Below are 19,412 nucleotides of genomic sequence, written 5' to 3'. Positions count from 1 at the left end.
AAATAAAAATAAAATATGGAAAGATCAAGAACCACTTCCTCCTAGTGCTGTTGCTGCTGCTGGGAGTTGTTCATCATCCCAGAGAGGAAGTAGGAACACCACTACTTTTACTAAATAATTGACCCTCCAACAGTCCCTAGGGAGGTGGATGAAGTACAACAGCAGTCATCCTGAAGCAAAATGTATAACTGAGGCCTTGACTGATATGCTGATGTTAGACATGCATCCGGTATCCGCCATTAGTGCAGTGGGATTTAGACAATTGATGGAGGTAGTGTGTCCCCGGTTCCAAATCCCATCTAGATTCCACCTGCATCCTCAAAGCAGCAGCGACAAGCATGCGTCTGTTAAATGGTGGTGTAACCCTCAAAGTGCGCTCCACAAACAATAAAAAAATTCTTTTTTTTCTGTCTTTGTGAATTGTGTGGGCTGTAGCTGCACCCTCATCCTCAAAGCAGCAGCAACAAGCGTGCATCTGTCTGTTAAAGGGTGGTGTAACCCTCAAAGTGCGCTCCAACCAAAATAAAATAATCTTCTTCTTTTTTTCTGTGTTTGTGAATTGTGTGGGCTGTAGCCGCACCTGCATCCTCAAAGCAGTAGCGACAAGTGTGCATCTGTCTGTTAAAGGGTGGTGTAACCCTCAAAGTGCACTCCACAAACAATAAAAAAATTCTTCTTTTTTTTCTGTCTTTGTGAATTGTGTGGGCTGTAGCCGCACCTGCATCCTCAAAGCAGCACCTGCATCTTCAAAGTAGCAGCGACAAGCATGCGTCTGTCTGTCTGTCAAAGAGTGGTGTCACCCCCAAAATGCTCTCCACAAAAAATAAAAAATTCTTCTTTTTTTCTGTCTTTGTGAAATGTGTGGGCTGTAGCCGCACCTGCATCCTCAAAGCAGCAGTGACAAGCATGCATCTGTCTGTTAAAGGGTGCTGTAACCCTCAAAGTGCACTCCCCAAAAAATAAAAAAATATATTTTTTTGTGTTTGTGAATTGTGTGCGCAGTAGCCGCACATGCATCAACAAAGTAGCGCCAAGCGTGTGCCTGTGTCATAAGTAAATGGCCAGCTGGCTTGACCATTAAAGGGTGCTGTAACCCCCAAAGTGCACTCCAAACAAAATAAAAAAATATTTTCTGTGTTTGTGAATTGTGTGCACTGTGGCTGCACGTGCATCAACAAAGGAGCAATGTGAAGTGTGCGCCTGTGTCCCATAAGTAAAGGGCCGGCTGGCTCATTTCTTAAAGGGTGGTGTAACCCACAAAGTGCACTAGTATCAAACAAAAAAAAAAATATTTTGTGTCTGTGTGCACCTTAGCCGCACGTATTTATCAATATAACATAAATGGAGGACCAAACTTTCTCAAATAAAAATAAAATATGGAAAGATCAAGAACCACTTCCTCCTAGTGCTGTTGCTGCTGCTGGGAGTTGTTCATCATCCCAGAGAGGAAGTAGGAACACCACTACTTTTACTAAATAATTGACCCTCCAACAGTCCCTAGGGAGGTGGATGAAGTACAACAGCAGTCATCCTGAAGCAAAATGTATAACTGAGGCCTTGACTGATATGCTGATGTTAGACATGCATCCGGTATCCGCCATTAGTGCAGTGGGATTTAGACAATTGATGGAGGTAGTGTGTCCCCGGTTCCAAATCCCATCTAGATTCCACCTGCATCCTCAAAGCAGCAGCGACAAGCATGCGTCTGTTAAATGGTGGTGTAACCCTCAAAGTGCGCTCCACAAACAATAAAAAAATTCTTTTTTTTTCTGTCTTTGTGAATTGTGTGGGCTGTAGCTGCACCCTCATCCTCAAAGCAGCAGCAACAAGCGTGCATCTGTCTGTTAAAGGGTGGTGTAACCCTCAAAGTGCGCTCCAACCAAAATAAAATAATCTTCTTCTTTTTTTCTGTGTTTGTGAATTGTGTGGGCTGTAGCTGCACCTGCATCCTCAAAGCAGTAGCGACAAGTGTGCATCTGTCTGTTAAAGGGTGGTGTAACCCTCAAAGTGCACTCCACAAACAATAAAAAAATTCTTCTTTTTTTTCTGTCCTTGTGAATTGTGTGGGCTGTAGCCGCACCTGCATCCTCAAAGCAGCACCTGCATCTTCAAAGTAGCAGCGACAAGCATGCGTCTGTCTGTCTGTCAAAGAGTGGTGTCACCCCCAAAATGCTCTCCACAAAAAATAAAAAATTCTTCTTTTTTTCTGTCTTTGTGAAATGTGTGGGCTGTAGCCGCACCTGCATCCTCAAAGCAGCAGTGACAAGCATGCATCTGTCTGTTAAAGGGTGCTGTAACCCTCAAAGTGCACTCCCCAAAAAATAAAAAAATATATTTTTTTGTGTTTGTGAATTGTGTGCGCAGTAGCCGCACATGCATCAACAAAGTAGCGCCAAGCGTGTGCCTGTGTCATAAGTAAATGGCCAGCTGGCTTGACCATTAAAGGGTGCTGTAACCCCCAAAGTGCACTCCAAACAAAATAAAAAAATATTTTCTGTGTTTGTGAATTGTGTGCACTGTGGCTGCACGTGCATCAACAAAGGAGCAATGTGAAGTGTGCGCCTGTGTCCCATAAGTAAAGGGCCGGCTGGCTCATTTCTTAAAGGGTGGTGTAACCCACAAAGTGCACTAGTATCAAACAAAAAAAAAAATATTTTGTGTCTGTGTGCACCTTAGCCGCACGTATTTATCAATATAACATAAATGGAGGACCAAACTTTCTCAAATAAAAATAAAATATGGAAAGATCAAGAACCACTTCCTCCTAGTGCTGTTGCTGCTGCTGGGAGTTGTTCATCATCCCAGAGAGGAAGTAGGAACACCACTACTTTTACTAAATAATTGACCCTCCAACAGTCCCTAGGGAGGTGGATGAAGTACAACAGCAGTCATCCTGAAGCAAAATGTATAACTGAGGCCTTGACTGATATGCTGATGTTAGACATGCATCCGGTATCCGCCATTAGTGCAGTGGGATTTAGACAATTGATGGAGGTAGTGTGTCCCCGGTTCCAAATCCCATCTAGATTCCACCTGCATCCTCAAAGCAGCAGCGACAAGCATGCGTCTGTTAAATGGTGGTGTAACCCTCAAAGTGCGCTCCACAAACAATAAAAAAATTCTTTTTTTTTCTGTCTTTGTGAATTGTGTGGGCTGTAGCTGCACCCTCATCCTCAAAGCAGCAGCAACAAGCGTGCATCTGTCTGTTAAAGGGTGGTGTAACCCTCAAAGTGCGCTCCAACCAAAATAAAATAATCTTCTTCTTTTTTTCTGTGTTTGTGAATTGTGTGGGCTGTAGCTGCACCTGCATCCTCAAAGCAGTAGCGACAAGTGTGCATCTGTCTGTTAAAGGGTGGTGTAACCCTCAAAGTGCACTCCACAAACAATAAAAAAATTCTTCTTTTTTTTCTGTCCTTGTGAATTGTGTGGGCTGTAGCCGCACCTGCATCCTCAAAGCAGCACCTGCATCTTCAAAGTAGCAGCGACAAGCATGCGTCTGTCTGTCTGTCAAAGAGTGGTGTCACCCCCAAAATGCTCTCCACAAAAAATAAAAAATTCTTCTTTTTTTCTGTCTTTGTGAAATGTGTGGGCTGTAGCCGCACCTGCATCCTCAAAGCAGCAGTGACAAGCATGCATCTGTCTGTTAAAGGGTGGTGTAACCCCCAAAGTGCACTCCAACCAAAATAAAATAATCTTCTTTTTTTCTGTTTGTGTGTGAAATGTATGCACAGTAGCCGGCCCTGCATCCTCAAAGCAGCAGCGACAAGCGTGCGTCTGTCTGTTAAAGGGTGGTGTAACCATCAAAGTGCACTCCACAAAAAATAAAAAATTCTTTTTTTTGCTGTCTTTGTGAATTGTGTGGGCTGTAGCCGCATCTGCATCCTCAAAGCAGCAGCGACAAGCGTGCGTCTGTCTGTTAAAGGATTACATCGGTGACAGCATCCAATTAGGTATGTCAGACAGTCCGTACATGTACTGGCAGGAAAAAGAGGCAATTTGGAGGCCCCTGTACAAACTGGCTCTAGTTTACCTGAGTTGACCCCCCTCCAGTGTGTAGTCTGAAAGAGTGTTTAGTGCTGCCGGGAACCTTGTCAGCGAAAGGTGTAGGAGGTTGCTTCCACAAAATGTGGAGAAGATGATGTTCATAAAAATTAATTATCAACTCTTCCACGGAGACCAGCCTCCAGAACATACAGAGGGACCTGTGGTGGTGGTGGATTCCAACGGGGACAAATTAATACTCTGTGAGGATGAGGATGTACACAACACTGAAGAGGGTGAGGAATCGGTGAATGAGGATGATGAGGATGACATCTTGCCTCCATAGAGCCAGTTTGTGCAGGGAAAGATTAATTGCCATTTGTTTTGTGGGGGCCCAAACGAACCAATCATTTCAACCACAGTCATGTGGCAGACCCTGGCACTGAAATGATTGGTTTGTTAAAGTGTGCATGTCCAGTTTATACAACATAAGGGTGGGTGGGAGGGCCCAAGGACAATTCCATCTTGCACCTCTTTTTTTTTTCTTTGCATTATGTACTGTTTGCGGCCTAGTTTTTAAACTCAATACAATGAATCTAGACACCTCCACTGCGCAAACCTCTAACAACAGCACCCTTCAACTGGTCCCTGGGTGTCACCCAACACCCCAAATCACAATTTATAAAACTTAAAGATGGAACCCGGAGGGGTGCGCTGTGGGATATGACAAGAATGAAAAAAATGGGACAATGATTTTATATACCACTTATGTCCTCAGATTGGACATTTGTTCTTGGGGTCCAGGCTCCCTCTGTTAATTGGTCAAGTTCACTCCGTGGTGGTAAACATAAAAGAGAAAAAATAGACAAACAAAAAATCCCAATGGGTATATCTGTATATCCGATAAAATGGATAGGATAAAGTTACATATCTTCCACTATAGGTTCATAATGAGGTGAATAACAGTTATTCAAATAAATGGACATATATAGAAATATATATATTCTTCTCTTTAGATCTCCCACCAACGATAATAATAAGTTCTAGGGGACGTACCCCACTCACTTGGCAATGGGGATGTAAAGATGTATCTAGGTATCTTTAGTCTTTCATGCGTACCGTACTCACGTGTAGTTCAAGTGTTGTCCTCTTTATCAAGGTATCTTTAGTGGAAGCGACCTTGTCCTCTGTACTTCGTTACGAGTAAAAATGGATATCCACCCAAATGAATGGTTAAAAAATTACAAATGCATTTATTTGCCCAAAGGGCAGGCCATTAGCCCAGAAAGAAACAGATATACAGATGTTACATGTGTATAATCAACTCTCCAGATGAGTGATACAGTATGCACCTGCTTCAACTGGAAAACAGCTTGCCCACCAAAATATAAAATATACAATAGCAGCACACACCGACGCGTTTCGACCCTGTAGGTCTTTTTCAAGGTACCTACCACATGTAACATCTGTATATCTGTTTCTTTCTGGGCTAATGGCCTGCCCTTTGGGCAAATAAATGCATTTGTAATTTTTTAACCATTCATTTGGGGGGATATCCATTTTTACTCGTAACGAAGTACAGAGGACAAGGTCGCTTCCACTAAAGATACCTTGATAAAGAGGACAACACTTGAACTACACGTGAGTACGGTACGCATGAAAGACTAAAGATACCTAGATACATCTTTACATCCCCATTGCCAAGTGAGTGGGGTACGTCCCCTAGAACTTATTATTATCGTTGGTGGGAGATCTAAAGAGAAGAATATATATATTTCTATATATGTCCATTTATTTGAAGAACTGTTATTCACCTCATTATGAACCTATAGTGGAAGATATGTAACTTTATCCTATCCATTTTATCGGATATACAGATATACCCATTGGGATTTTTTGTTTGTCTATTTTTTCTCTTTTATGTTTACCACCACGGAGTGAACTTGACCAATTAACAGAGGGAGCCAGGACCCCAAGAACAAATGTCCAATCTGAGGACATAAGTGGTATATAAAATCATTGTCCCATTTTTTCATTCTTGTCATATCCCACAGCGCACCCCTCCGGGTTCCATCTTTTAGTTTTTAAACTGCCATCCTGTCTGCCACTGCAGTGTCACTCCTAGATGGGCCACGTGTTTGTGAAACCCACCCGTGTAGCTTAGCATAGTCATCCATCTACCTCGGTGCAACTTTTTGGACATAAAAACACTATTGTGAGGTGTGAGGTGTTCAGAATAGACTGGAAATGAGTGTAAATTAAGGTTTTTGAGGTTAATAATAGCATAGGAGCAGAAAAATCAACACATTCTGTGATTTTAGCTGTTTTTATGCTTTTTAAAAAAAAATACAGTTCCAAAACACAAAGCCCAGAACCCAAAACACGGAAGGGTGGTTTTGGCAAAACCAATCCAGATCCAAAACACAAAGAAAGATCCAGATCCAAAACCAAAACACAAAACACGAAAAGTGGCCGGTGCACACCCCTATTTTATAGTATTAAATTTGCACGGGATATCCATGGTGTCTTTGAGGTATGATGGATTTTTAGTGACTATGGGTTGCAAATTGTAATTGATGAAAGATGATGAAATGTTGGTGATGCTGTTTGTAGCGGAATTTTAAAAACCTTTGGTAAAAGGTATGGTGGGAAATCACTGCTTTAGAAAAGTATCAAGCGGACCATGTTATCCCAAAAGCTATACAAATACAGAAGCTACCATTTGGCGAATCATCAAAAGATTTCATGAAAGAATGGATAACCATTCTAAACCATTGCTCCTTTTCCATAATTGACCTTATTATTAAGGAGAAAACCAAGGATTTTAAAGTTATTAATGAAAGAATAGATATATTGAAATCCCTGATACATCCTTTTGAAGAATCAGAGGAATGTATAGAATCACAAAAAGAAATACAAGCAAAAATAGAGAAGAATACAAGACAATTTATAAAAATGGAAAGAATTCAGCGGGACTTTATTTTTCTTTAATCGGGTAGAGAGAAGAAACCTGAGAAGGTCTAAAAAGATGTAAGAAAAGAAAACCAACCAGAGGAAAGAACATTTGAGACCAAGAAGGATAATACCAAATCATAAAGAATTCCTATACCAAGATAATTTATTTAGAGAATAAGATGAAAATCTACTAGATTCATTCAATCCCATTTCCTACAATAATTGAAGAAATAGATTTTCCAACCACAACAATTGTCAAATACCAAGACACCATTTTAAATGACCAATAAGAAACTTTTCCAGTCGAAATACTACCACTTTCAAGAAAAGGAATTAGAAAAGGAAGTCAAAACATCCAGGATTCCTTTTTTAGGAAAAGGGATGAGGATTGGAGACTATAAGAATCTCTAAAACAAAGACAAGGTAAAGAGAGGGTGGGGGGGAAGAAACTGAGAAAAAAGAAAAAGAGGAAAAAGGGTCTTAATGAAATCACACATGCAATACCATCCCGGCCATGTAAAATATTTAATTTCAGTTCAAAGATCCTTTCATATTAGGAAGAAAAGGTTCTTCAAAAAGGTTTCAAATTTGCAAACCATTATTGATGTAAAGAAATATGTAAAAAAATTGACTTGACATTTTTTTTGCCACCCAAGATCCAACAGAAAATGTACATTTAAAAATAAATTGTGTTTTTATCCATCTCATATTAAAGGACTCATTTTGGAGAGTTTCACCAAGCTGGTTCTAGATGACATTGAAAAAATTTAAGAAAAACAATATGTATGGAAATGGAACCTGACAAGAAGGGAAAAAGATGCCATTAAGGACCTTCAAATAGATAAAAGCACCATAATTAAGCCATCTGACAAGTGCAGAAGTATAGTCATTATGAACAAAATGTGGTGCACACAATAAATTTTGAAACCATTCCAAAGGAAACATAAAAAACTCAGAAACAATCCCACTAACAAAATAATACAAAATTTCCTCAAACTTCTGGCAGAGGTAAAAAGAGAAGAAACTATTACAAAACAATGTTTGTATATGGAGATTCAAAATCCAACCACAACAACCATATATCTTTTACCAAAGGTTCACAAGGATTAAAAGAATCCTCCTTGCCACCCCATAAATTCCAGTACAAACAGCATCACCGGCAATTTATATCAACTTTCATCGATGACCATATGCAGCCCATAGTCATTAAAAATCCATCATACCTCAAAGGCACCATGGATACCCTCGGCAAATTGAATACTATAGAATGGAAGGACAACATGTATATGGTATCTGCAGAGGTGGCTTCCCTCTACACTATAATAGAACACACAAGCTGGCTTGAAGCAACCAGGTAGTATCTTGAAAAATACAGAATTAAGCCAGAATAAAATATATTTATCCAGAAAAGCATTACGTTTATTTTACACAACAATTTCTTCTATTTCAATAATGAAAATTACCTGCAATGTATAGGTACTTCCACAGGCATCTCATTTGCCCCATCATACCTCAAAGGCACCATGGATTTCCTCAGCAAATTGAATACTATAGAATGGAAGGACAACATGTATATGGCATCTGCAGAGGTGGCATCCCTCTACACTATAATAGAACACACAAGCTGGCTTGAAGCAACCAGGTAGTATCTTGAAAAAAACAGAATTAAGCCAGAATAAAATATATTTATCCAGAAAAGCATTACGTTTATTTTACACAACAATTTCTTCTATTTCAATAATGAATATTACCTGCAATGTATAGGTACTTCCACAGGCATCTCATTTGCCCCAGCTGTCAACCTCTTTCTTGCTAAATGGGAGGAAGAGAGCATACTTCATTCCTTTTATAGCAACTTGAACAACCTTCACATTATATTAACTTTCAACATAAGCAAGGAATAACATTTTTTGGACCTCACCATCTATATCTACTATACTATAAATACTAAGTGTTATCACAAACCCATAAATACCAACAGTTATATAAACAAAGACAGTGAACACTTTCAAAGATGATTAGAGGGAGTCCCAAAAAGCCAATTCATGTGAGTCAAATGACTAAAATATATAATCAGTGAAATGTTTAGTGCGCATGACTATTGAATATTCGCCATCTTAGAATATGTTAGTAGCAGAGGGGAAAGAAAGTATAAAAGATTGGTCAAATAAGGGGAGGGGGGTTCAGTCGGGCTGAGCAGGAGAGATCGTAGGCCGTGAGAGTCGCGGGGCGCTGGGCTGTAAGTATAAACAGGGCTGACTGTCACCTTGTGCATCTCTGCTAGGCTTCGCAAATAATCATTTTGTCACTGTTGCTGAACTTGTTGTTTCCCAACTATTAAATATCATGTCAAACTGTAAATATGTTAATTTGAGCAAATTCCACTGTAGGCCACCCATTTTAGTGTCGTAGATCTATGCTCAGCATTCTTCTCTATCACGGTACATTCAGATAGTCAATACCTGTTTGCATTTACTTACAGAGGAGTCCAATATACGTGGACTCGATTAAGTCAGGGGTTCATTCATAGCCCTAGTATCTTCTCTCAGGCATTACATGATTGTTTGGCAGGGTTTTTGCCACAAGGTAATTCAGTGCTGATTCAGTATGTTGCTGACCTGTTGCTGTGTTCAAACTCTTTGCAGGAGTCTCTTACTTATACTTTTATGTTGCTGCTATATCTTTCTGAGACAGGACATAGGGTTTCAAAGGATAAATTACAGCCCTGCCAGTCCAAGGTAATTTATTTGGGTCATTGCCTTACAAAGGGGAAGCGTCATCTTACACCGGAAAGGGTTGCATTTATTCTCAAACACCCACTTCCTTGTAACCAAAAGCAGGTGCATGCATTTTTAGGTCTTTGTGGATATTGCAGACAGTGGATTGCAGGATTTATGGCCCTGGCCCTTCCACTTCAGTCCCTGGTTTAACACAATCTCCCTGACAGAGTACAACATACTGACAAATCCATTGCAGCATTTGAGGCTCTTAAACAAGCATTATCAGAGGCACCAGCATTAGGTATTCCAGATTATACTAAGCCTTTCTGTCTCTTTTGTAATGAACAACAATCCGCTGCTTTGGGAGTTTTGACACAAAAACATGGGGGATCATATAGACCCATTGGGTATTATAGTTGTACACTTGACAGGGTGGCTTCCGCTTTACCCACATGTTTGAGAGCCGTAGCGGCTGCTGCAGCCTTAGTGGAGTAAGTGCAGGATATTGTATTGCAGCATCCCCTTACACTGTTTGTTCCTCATGCTGTTGCTTCTCTCATGAACTCCTCGCAGACACGACATGTCGATTCACTCACTGGGAGCTCATGCTCCTAGCTCCACTGAACCTGACCATTGTCAGGTGCGGAATGTTGAGTCCTGCTACTCTGCTGCCTTATGTGACTCAAGAGTCCCAGAGGATGGAGTACGGAGAGTATCAGGATTTGGGTCATGATTGTGAGAAATATTTGCAGCAAAATTTCTCCATCAGACCAGACATCTCTGACACACCACTGAGTGGAGCGGAGCTTACACTCTACACGGATGGTAGTTGTCACAGGCAAAATGAAACAGGATTACTCTGTATGGGATATGCAGTAGTATCTGATACAGAAATCCTGGAGGCTGGTCCACTGGGCCCACCTCACTCAGCTCAGGTTGCGGAACTGGTGGCTCTTACCAGAGCCTGTCACCTGGCTGAGGGCCAGACGGTTAACATTTTTAAAGACTCCAGATATGCTTATGGTGTCGTGCATGATTTTGGTATGATATGGGCTATGCCGGGATACTTGACTGCTTCGGGTGCCCAAATATCTCATGCCAGACAAGTAACAGAGCTTATTGAGGCTATACAACTCCCTGCCCAGGTAGTAGTTTTTAAGTCTCAAGCTCACACCTCACGAAATGATCCTGTGTCATTGGGTAACAAGAGGGCAGATGAAACCACCAGAATGGCAGCTGTTGTGAATCACACCACTGTAAAAATTAATATTTTTCAGACTATAGATCAGCAAAAGCTAATAGAAGCGCAGAAGGTATGCACTGCACGGGAACGTGCCATGTGGAGGATGAAGGGATGTGTGCAAGAGGGTGATGGTCTGTGGAGAGATGGTAAGGGTAGACCGATGGCTCCTAGGTGCCTCCTTCCGGCGCTGGTGGAAGCTGCCCATGGGATGACCCATGTAGGAAGAGAGGGAATGTGTAAAATTATTGGGACCTACTGGTGTGCACCTGGGATTTCATCTTATGCAGAGGGTAAGTCTCACTCATGTCTCATCTGTCTAAGGGTGAATCCTGGGAAATCGATTCCCACAGAACCATCCCACATTCCTCCCTCCACTGGTCAGTTTCAAAGATTGCAGATTGATTTTATTCAAATGCCTAAAGTAACAAATTTTCAGTATGTCTTAACAATAACCGATATGTTTTCAGGTTGGGTAGAAGCATTTCCCACTGTCTCATGTACTGCGTCATTCACAGCAAAGAAATTGGTACAGGAATTTGTGTCTAGATATGGTATACCATTTATTATTGAAAGTGATAGAGGTACACATTTTACTGGGAAGGTATTTCAAGCAATGTGTCAATATATGGGTATAAAAAGTAGCTTGCATACGCCATATCGACCTCAGGCATCAGGGCGAATTGAACGAGTTAACATGACTATTAAAAATAAATTAGCTAAGATGGGTATGGAGACTGCCATGAATTGGCAAGAGGCTTTGCCTCTGGTTTTGTATAGCATCCGCACTACTCCGAAACAGCTACTTAACTTGTCACCTTATGAGATACATTTTGGAAAACTGCCTAACATGATTGTAAGTCCAGCAGTAGACTTGTCATTGTCACATGATTTAACTACGGGCTATGTTATACAATTCTCACAGCATCTGAAGACGTTGCAAGAAAAGCAAGGAAAGCTTATGAAAGGACTCCCAGAGGGATCTTGTCATGATGTCCAGCCTGGAGACTATGTAATGGTGAGAAATTTCTTGCATTCTGGTTGTCTCGTAGATCGGTGGCAAGGCCCATTCCAGGTTCTGCTAACAACCTCGACGTCCCTAAAAGTGGCTGACAAAGACAATTGGATTCATGCGGCACACTGCAGGAAGGTTTCCGACCCAGCGGTGAGGCCAGTTACAGCAAAAGGGGATGCAGATAAAGACATTGACTGTGGTTTGAATTTAATAAAGTTATTTGGCGATCGGCCTGAATAAAGTCATAGTTCAAACCAAGATAAGGTTCACGGAATCGGGAAATATCCTTCGTGATGTTTCTGCGGGTTGTGAACAAAGAAAAAGAAAGATGGCTATCCATGATCAAGTCTCTGTGTATTCATTGATTGGGACAATTATTTTTGTTGCATTTTTGAATTTTTAAGTTTTGCATAAGGGCTGGCAAGCATTGGTGACCGATGAGGACGGTGTGGAGAGTTATCCTAGGGGTACTGCTGGGGTCATGATGGTAGGCTCCACTCCTGTTTTATAATCCATGATTGTAAGGTACATCATAAAAGACACACACACTTCTTTAACTACTGATACTCCCAGGTATAGGTATGGATCAGAGGATGGACAAAAGACAGAGGTAAAAATTCTTAAAATGGTTGAAAAGAAAATACAGGTAATTAAAAATCTAAATACTGCAACCTGATATCTGGCAAAAGATCGGAGAAGAAGAGCCGTAATGGAAGGGAAAAAGGTGGGTTGTCTCCAATTCCAAGTTGTATATGTGAATATTGTGGTCTAAATCCGGAAACAAGGTGTGTACAATGGTGTAAAGATAGTACCTCTATACAAACTGACACTTCTTCACTGGACACCTATCATGAGTTCATTGGGAAAACAATAAGGTTAACTGATTGTTGGGTATGCAGTCATCTACCATACCATTCAGGGAATGTTGGGTTAATGGCTATTCCATTACACTCAAATCAAACAACATTTCACTCGTTATGTGGAGCCCACACACTTGAACCTTATAATGTGAATGGCTCCATGGGTTTAAAATTAACAAGGTATTCAAAGTATGATCAGGACAACATCATGTGTATTAACAAAATGGTACAGGAGCTGAAGGTATTTATTTGGGAACCAGTGTTTGTAATACAATCTTACAAGGCGGATCTTACTGAATTAAACTTGTTTGGGGATCTTTTAGAAATTATTAAATACACAAAACCTAATAAAAAAATTATATGTGAGTACATTAATAAACTGTGTAATAACAGAAAGAGAGTTGGGGTACAATAACTCATACAGTCATCATATCGCAGAGTGGAACAAGCAAGAAGAAAGTGTGGATGAAAAGGTGCCTGTTGTAATGTTCCTTATAATGCTTTTTCTAACACATTGTCTAATAAACCATGACACTACCACAGGGGTTATATTATATGTGTGGACATAAGGCTTATAAATGGTTATGAATTCTTTTGAAAAGGGTCTTATAATAACATTGCTACTTGATGCAAAGGTAACACAACAGAAAAATCTAAAAGAAACATATGGAATAATTACTGTGTAAGAATGGTAAATATAAATACAAATGGTATATGGAAAAGTACAAGCACCTCTTTACACTGTCTCAAAGTTATTAGGTTGGTTTAGGATTTGGTAACATAATACCATTTGGTACATAGGGAATTAATAAACAATATCGCAGACATTGTGGTAAGAGAGTTTCAAGCAATAAAACACTGAATTAAAATATAGCACACACTACCTTACAGCTGTAACTTTGGATATTGCGTCACATTACAAACAGTATATGAGTTAAAGTGTCATACATACATCACAAATTCTTCTGATGAAGAATAAAAAAAATAAAGATTAAATGAAATTACTCAGGTTAAAAATTAATTTGCCAAATAAATAAACATGATGGTGTGATTCCCGACAGTTGGTTCACCTGGTCGAACCCCAGTATCTAGTTTGCATGGGTTGGAAATTGGTTAAGCAATGTTATGTACACAATGGGAAGATTAATATTTTTTGTCATGATAATGTTGTTGATTTTCTATATATTAGTGAAATGCTTCAAGAAGATTTTCCAATGGATTAAAAAGAAATCGGTTGATGCAATCTATGAGAGATATGAACTTTTTTTGGAGTTATGGCCCCTCAAATTTCATGAGGATGGAACTGATAACACCAGAATATGTGACCGTAAATATTGCTTCAGCAATTCACATATACAGTCAGGTCCATAAATATTGGGACATTGACAGAATTTTCAGATTTTGGCCTCTATTCACCACCACAATGGTTCTGAAATGAAACAAACAAGATGTGCTTTAACTGCAGACTTTCAGATTTAATTTGAGTGTAATTACATCCAAATCGGGTGAACAGTGAAGGAATTACAACAGTTTCAATATGTGCCTCCCACTTTTTAAGGGGCCAAAAGTAATGTGACTATCAACTCAAAAGCTATTTCATGGACAGGTGCAGGCTATTCCCTCGTTATTTCATTATCAATTAAGCAGGTAAAAGGTCTGGAGTTGATTCTAGGTGTGACATTTGCATTTGGAATCAGTTGCTGTCAACTCTCAATATGAGATCCAAAGAGCTGTCACTATCAGTGAAGTAAGCCATCATTAGGCTGAAAAATCAAAACAAACCCATCAGAGAGATAACAAAAACATTAGGTGTGGCCAAATCAACTGTTTGGAACATTCTTAAAAAGAAAGAATGCAACGGAGAGCTCAGCAACACCAAAAGACCCGGAAGACCACGGAAAACAACTGTGGTGGATGACAAAATAATAGTTTCCCTGGTGAAGAAAAACCCCTTCACAACAGTTGGCCAAATCAAGAACACTCTCCAGGAGGTATATGTATATGTATAAAAGTCAACAATCAAGAGAAGACTTCTCAAGAGTGAATATGGAGGGTTCACCCCAAGATGCAAACCATTGGTGAGCCACAAAAACAGGAAGACCAGATTAGAGTTTGCTAAACAACATCTAAAAAAGCCATTACAGTTCTGGAACAACATTCTATTGACAGATGAGACAAAGATCAACTTGTACCAGAGTGATGGGAAGAGAAGAGAAGGAAAGGAACTGCTCATGATCCAAAACATACCACCTTATCAGTGAAGCATGGTGGTGGTAGTGTCATGGCGTGGGCATGTATGGCTGCCAATGGAACTGGTTTCCTTGTATTTATTGATGATGTGACTGCTGACAAAAGCAGCAGAATGAATTCTGAAGTGTTTCGGGCAATATTATATGCTCATATTCAGTCAAATGCTTCAGAACTCATTGGACAGTGCTTCACAGTGCAGATGGACAATGACCCGAAGCATACTGCAAAAGCAACCATAGAGTTTTTTAAGGCTAAAAAGTGTAATGTTATGCAATGGCCAAGTCAATCCACTGACCTGAATCCGATTGAGCATGCATTTCACTTGATGAAGACAAAACTGAAGGGAAAATGCCCCAAGAACAAGCAGGAACTGAAGACATTTGCAGTAGAGGCCTGGCAGAGCATCAGCAGGGATGAAACCCAGCGTCTGGTGATGTCTGTGCGTTCCAGACTTCAGGCTGTAATTGCCTGCAAAGAATTTGCAACAAAGTATTAAAAAGTGAAAGTTAGATTTAGGATTGTTTAGTTTGTCCCATTACTTTTGGCCCCTTAAAAAGTGGGAGGCACATATAGAAACCGTTGTAATTCCTACACCGTTCACCTGATTTGGATGTAATTACCCTCAAATTAAAACTGAAAGTCTGCAGTGAAATCACATCTTATTTGGTTCATTTCAAAGCCATTGTGGTGGTGAATAGAGGACAAAATATGAAAATTCTGTCAATGTCCCAATATTTATGGACCTGACTGTATATTTACATGCTTATGTCTTTCATTATTTTCATTTCAATTAAAAGTATATAGAAATGATTCAGTATATATATTAGTTGAAAGTTGCAGAGGACCATCACGTGTCGAATGGCCACATGCCTAGAGATGAGGTTTACCCTCTCTCTAAAGTAGGCAGGTGTGTGTCTGAAGCAACAAAGCAACAGTTATTATTGGTTAATATTGTTTAATCTAAAAGGTATAAGTGTTATTACGGAGATAGGTATAAATCAGAACTGTGGAAAACTATTTCTTTACTAGCAAAACAGAATCATGGGTTAGTTTAATACTAACAGACTAGAAGACAGCATGTCTCAGATCTGTCTAAGCAAGAAGGGAGCTAATCAGAACAGCCTTGGCCTATAAGCGGTCACCAGTATTTTGAGAACATAGAAAAGAGATTATAGGTTTTGTTATGGCTAAAATATATAATCAGTGAAATGTTTAGTGCACATGACTATTGAATTAATTAATTAATATTTGCCATTTTAGAATATGTTAGTAGCAGAGGGGAAAGAAAGTATAAAATATTGGTCAAATAAGGGGAGGGGGGTTCAGTCAGGCTGAGCAGGAGAGATCATAGGTCATGAGAGTCGCTGGGCGCTGGGCTGTAAATATAAACATGGCTGACTGTCACCTTGTGCATATCTGCTAGGCATTGCAAATAATCATTTTGTCACTGTTGCTGAACTTGTTGTTTTTTATGTTGTAAGTCTGCTTTGACATTAATACCATAATACATGTATAATTGATTTGCTTTTTAAGTAAAACATTGTCATTTATTTTAAAGTTGTTATTGGTGTGAATTATTCCATTTCTTCTTATAATAAGTAAGGTTTAAAAATAATATCCAAAACACCTCGCGATTTCATACCCACTGGTCTTACTAAAGACTTTTTGTTAAAATGGTTCTTATAAATAAAACTGAATAATATTAAATGAATGTTAATGACTTGGTTTTTATCATGTCTTTATACTTATTCTCTTTCTACATTCATATGTCGCTAATTACTTAAAGTCCAATATTGTATAAACAATATGGCAGAAGAATCAAAGAAAACACACATCATGTTTCCCAACTAATTAAATATCATGTCATACTGTAAATATGGCAGGAAGTGCCAGTATCACATGGAAAAGCCCAACATTTATCTTCAAATCAGACTTCAACTTCAGGCCAAACTGGCTCTCATCCACCCATGTGGTCATTTACTCCATCACTTCCGGTTGTGGCTCCACACTCAAAATGAAAGTGACTCAATACTTCCCCCGTGCACACTTCCAGCCGCATTCCCACCATGCAGACCGGAAGTAGCAACATGACGCACTTCCGGGACTATGCCGGCCTCATTAGATGGGGGATAAAAGAAGAAGAACATGCAGCACAGCAACATGCCTTAAAAAAGAGCTCCTTGTAGCTTGAAATGGGTTGGCCCCACTGACTGTGCCTGCATCTTTTTGGAAAGACATCCCTACCTGACTGGAGTTTGACTTTCGAGCCTTTGCAGGGTACTCTGGAGGTACCTTGCATTTTTTCACCTGTGGCTCCAATCCCTCAGCTGGGTAGGATCATTTCCACATTTACTGGTGCCCTTTTACTATGATTTCAATTGTTTTATATTTTACCACTGCATGTGCCAATTTTATGTCCTGAAGGAGACAGACTTATACCTCATGTCTTATCATAGCAAAACTGAATAAATTCAGTGTGTGCACAGTAAAATGGCAATGTACCATAGTATATTCATTTTCATATTGTCTGCTTATGTTTTATGTGTATACATGTTTATTCATTTTTTTCAAAAATACATACTTTATTTTTACCGGTGATTCTAGTATATTAAATAGCTTGGCTACTTGCCTGCTGGAACTATCTTCCCATTTACAGGGGGTTGACTAATCAGATGCAGATGCAATGTAGTATGGAAATGTTGCTGAAAGTGGTTGCATATAGAGATGCTGAATTGCTTACATTAGAGGTCATACTCAGAAGGATGATCTGTACCTAACATAGAGATGTTTAAATTTTCAATGGTGTGACTGATTGTGCATCTTTAGATGTCACCAAGTATGATTGCAGCATCTGTAGACATTGAAAGTGACCATCTCAGGCTTGCATATTCTGACACGCATATGTACACCAGTGAAGGGCATTGTAGCGGCATTAACAAAAAGTTGAAGACACAACTGCAGCAAAGATGCAAGGAAGGATGCAACTGCATCCAACTCAGATTCAGGCCTTCTGAGGAAGGATCCCGCCCCCCTCAAAAGACCGTGATCCCATCAGACCCCAAACTCCCATTGGGACTGCTTCCATATATTTCCCAGGTTGGTTTTCCACCCCAATCCACCCATGTCAGCCAGTGGCATGACATTTTGCCCAATCTAAGCACAGAGTACAGGGCAGTAGAGGTGGCAATAGGGCAATAAGACTGTATTAGAGCCCCTTATGAGATGCCACTGTAGTTGTGCCCCTTATGCAGTGCCCCCAGTAATTCCCCTAATGCAGTGCCCCTTATTCAATGCCCCCTGTATTAGAGCCCCTTACACAGTGCCCCATATAGTGTCCATTATGCAGTGCCCTCTGCATAATGGCCCCTTTATAAGAGTTCCTTATGCAATGCCCCCTTATTAGAGCCCCTTAAGCAGTGCCCATAGTAGTGCCAATTATGCAGTGCCCCCATTAATGCCCCTAGTAGTGCCTCTTATGCTGTGCCCCCAGTAATGCCCTTTATTTTGTTCCCCCAGTAATGTCCCCAGTAGTGCCCCTAATAATGCCCCTTATTTTGTGCCCCCAGTTATGTCCCTAGTAGCTCCCCCAGTAATGCCCCTTATGCTGTGCCCCTCCGCTGTGCAGTTCTTACCTCTCTCTTACATACCTCTCTTCATGCTGGCCACTGGCCACCGGTCCCGTGTAGCCACCTGCTGCTGGCTGTATCTAACTAGATCTCACCCACGAACTGCATCACTGGGAACGCTGGCCTCTGAAGTGATCAGAGGCTTCTTTAGTCTGTGATCACTTCAGAGACCAGCGTTCCAGGTTTAAACACAAATATTATTTGGCCCAGTCACCACTGCTGCAATCAGAGCTGAGCTCCTATTGCGGCAGGGGTGACTGGGCTGCACAATATTTTATGTGGCCCAACATTATGGGCCCAAATACATATTTTTCTTTGGGCCGCATGCGGCCCGTGGCCCGCGAGTTTGACATGCCTGATCTACTGTATATATTCTTTTCTGTAACAGTGAGAGGTAATAAATTGATTGGCACCTATGTACTGTAGGGCTATTAGACCTAGCAGTCTGAGCATAGAGGATATTGAATATTAATTATCTTTTTTAATGTCTATGAACCAACATTACTTTGTCATGCTGCTTCTGCTGCTGGGATATGGTTCTTTTTTCACTTCACTATATCTTGTAGCATGTTTTTTTAAAATAGAATTAGAGTGTATATACTTTTATAGAATTATGATATTCTTGTTGCATCTTTTAACAATTTTTATAATTTTCTTTCTTTTTTTTCTATTTTGATGTTTATCTGATGTATATATTTATTGTAATTATATGTATGAGGATGCACAGTAGTGTGGGTTATTTTTCTGCAATGGTATTACTGTTTG

The sequence above is a fragment of the Taudactylus pleione genome, unplaced genomic scaffold (genome assembly GCF_031769625.1).
Source record: "Taudactylus pleione unplaced genomic scaffold, aTauple2 ptg000214l, whole genome shotgun sequence".
NCBI classification, from domain to species: Eukaryota; Metazoa; Chordata; class Amphibia; order Anura; family Myobatrachidae; genus Taudactylus; species Taudactylus pleione.
Note: the sequence above shows the minus strand (reverse complement) of the source record.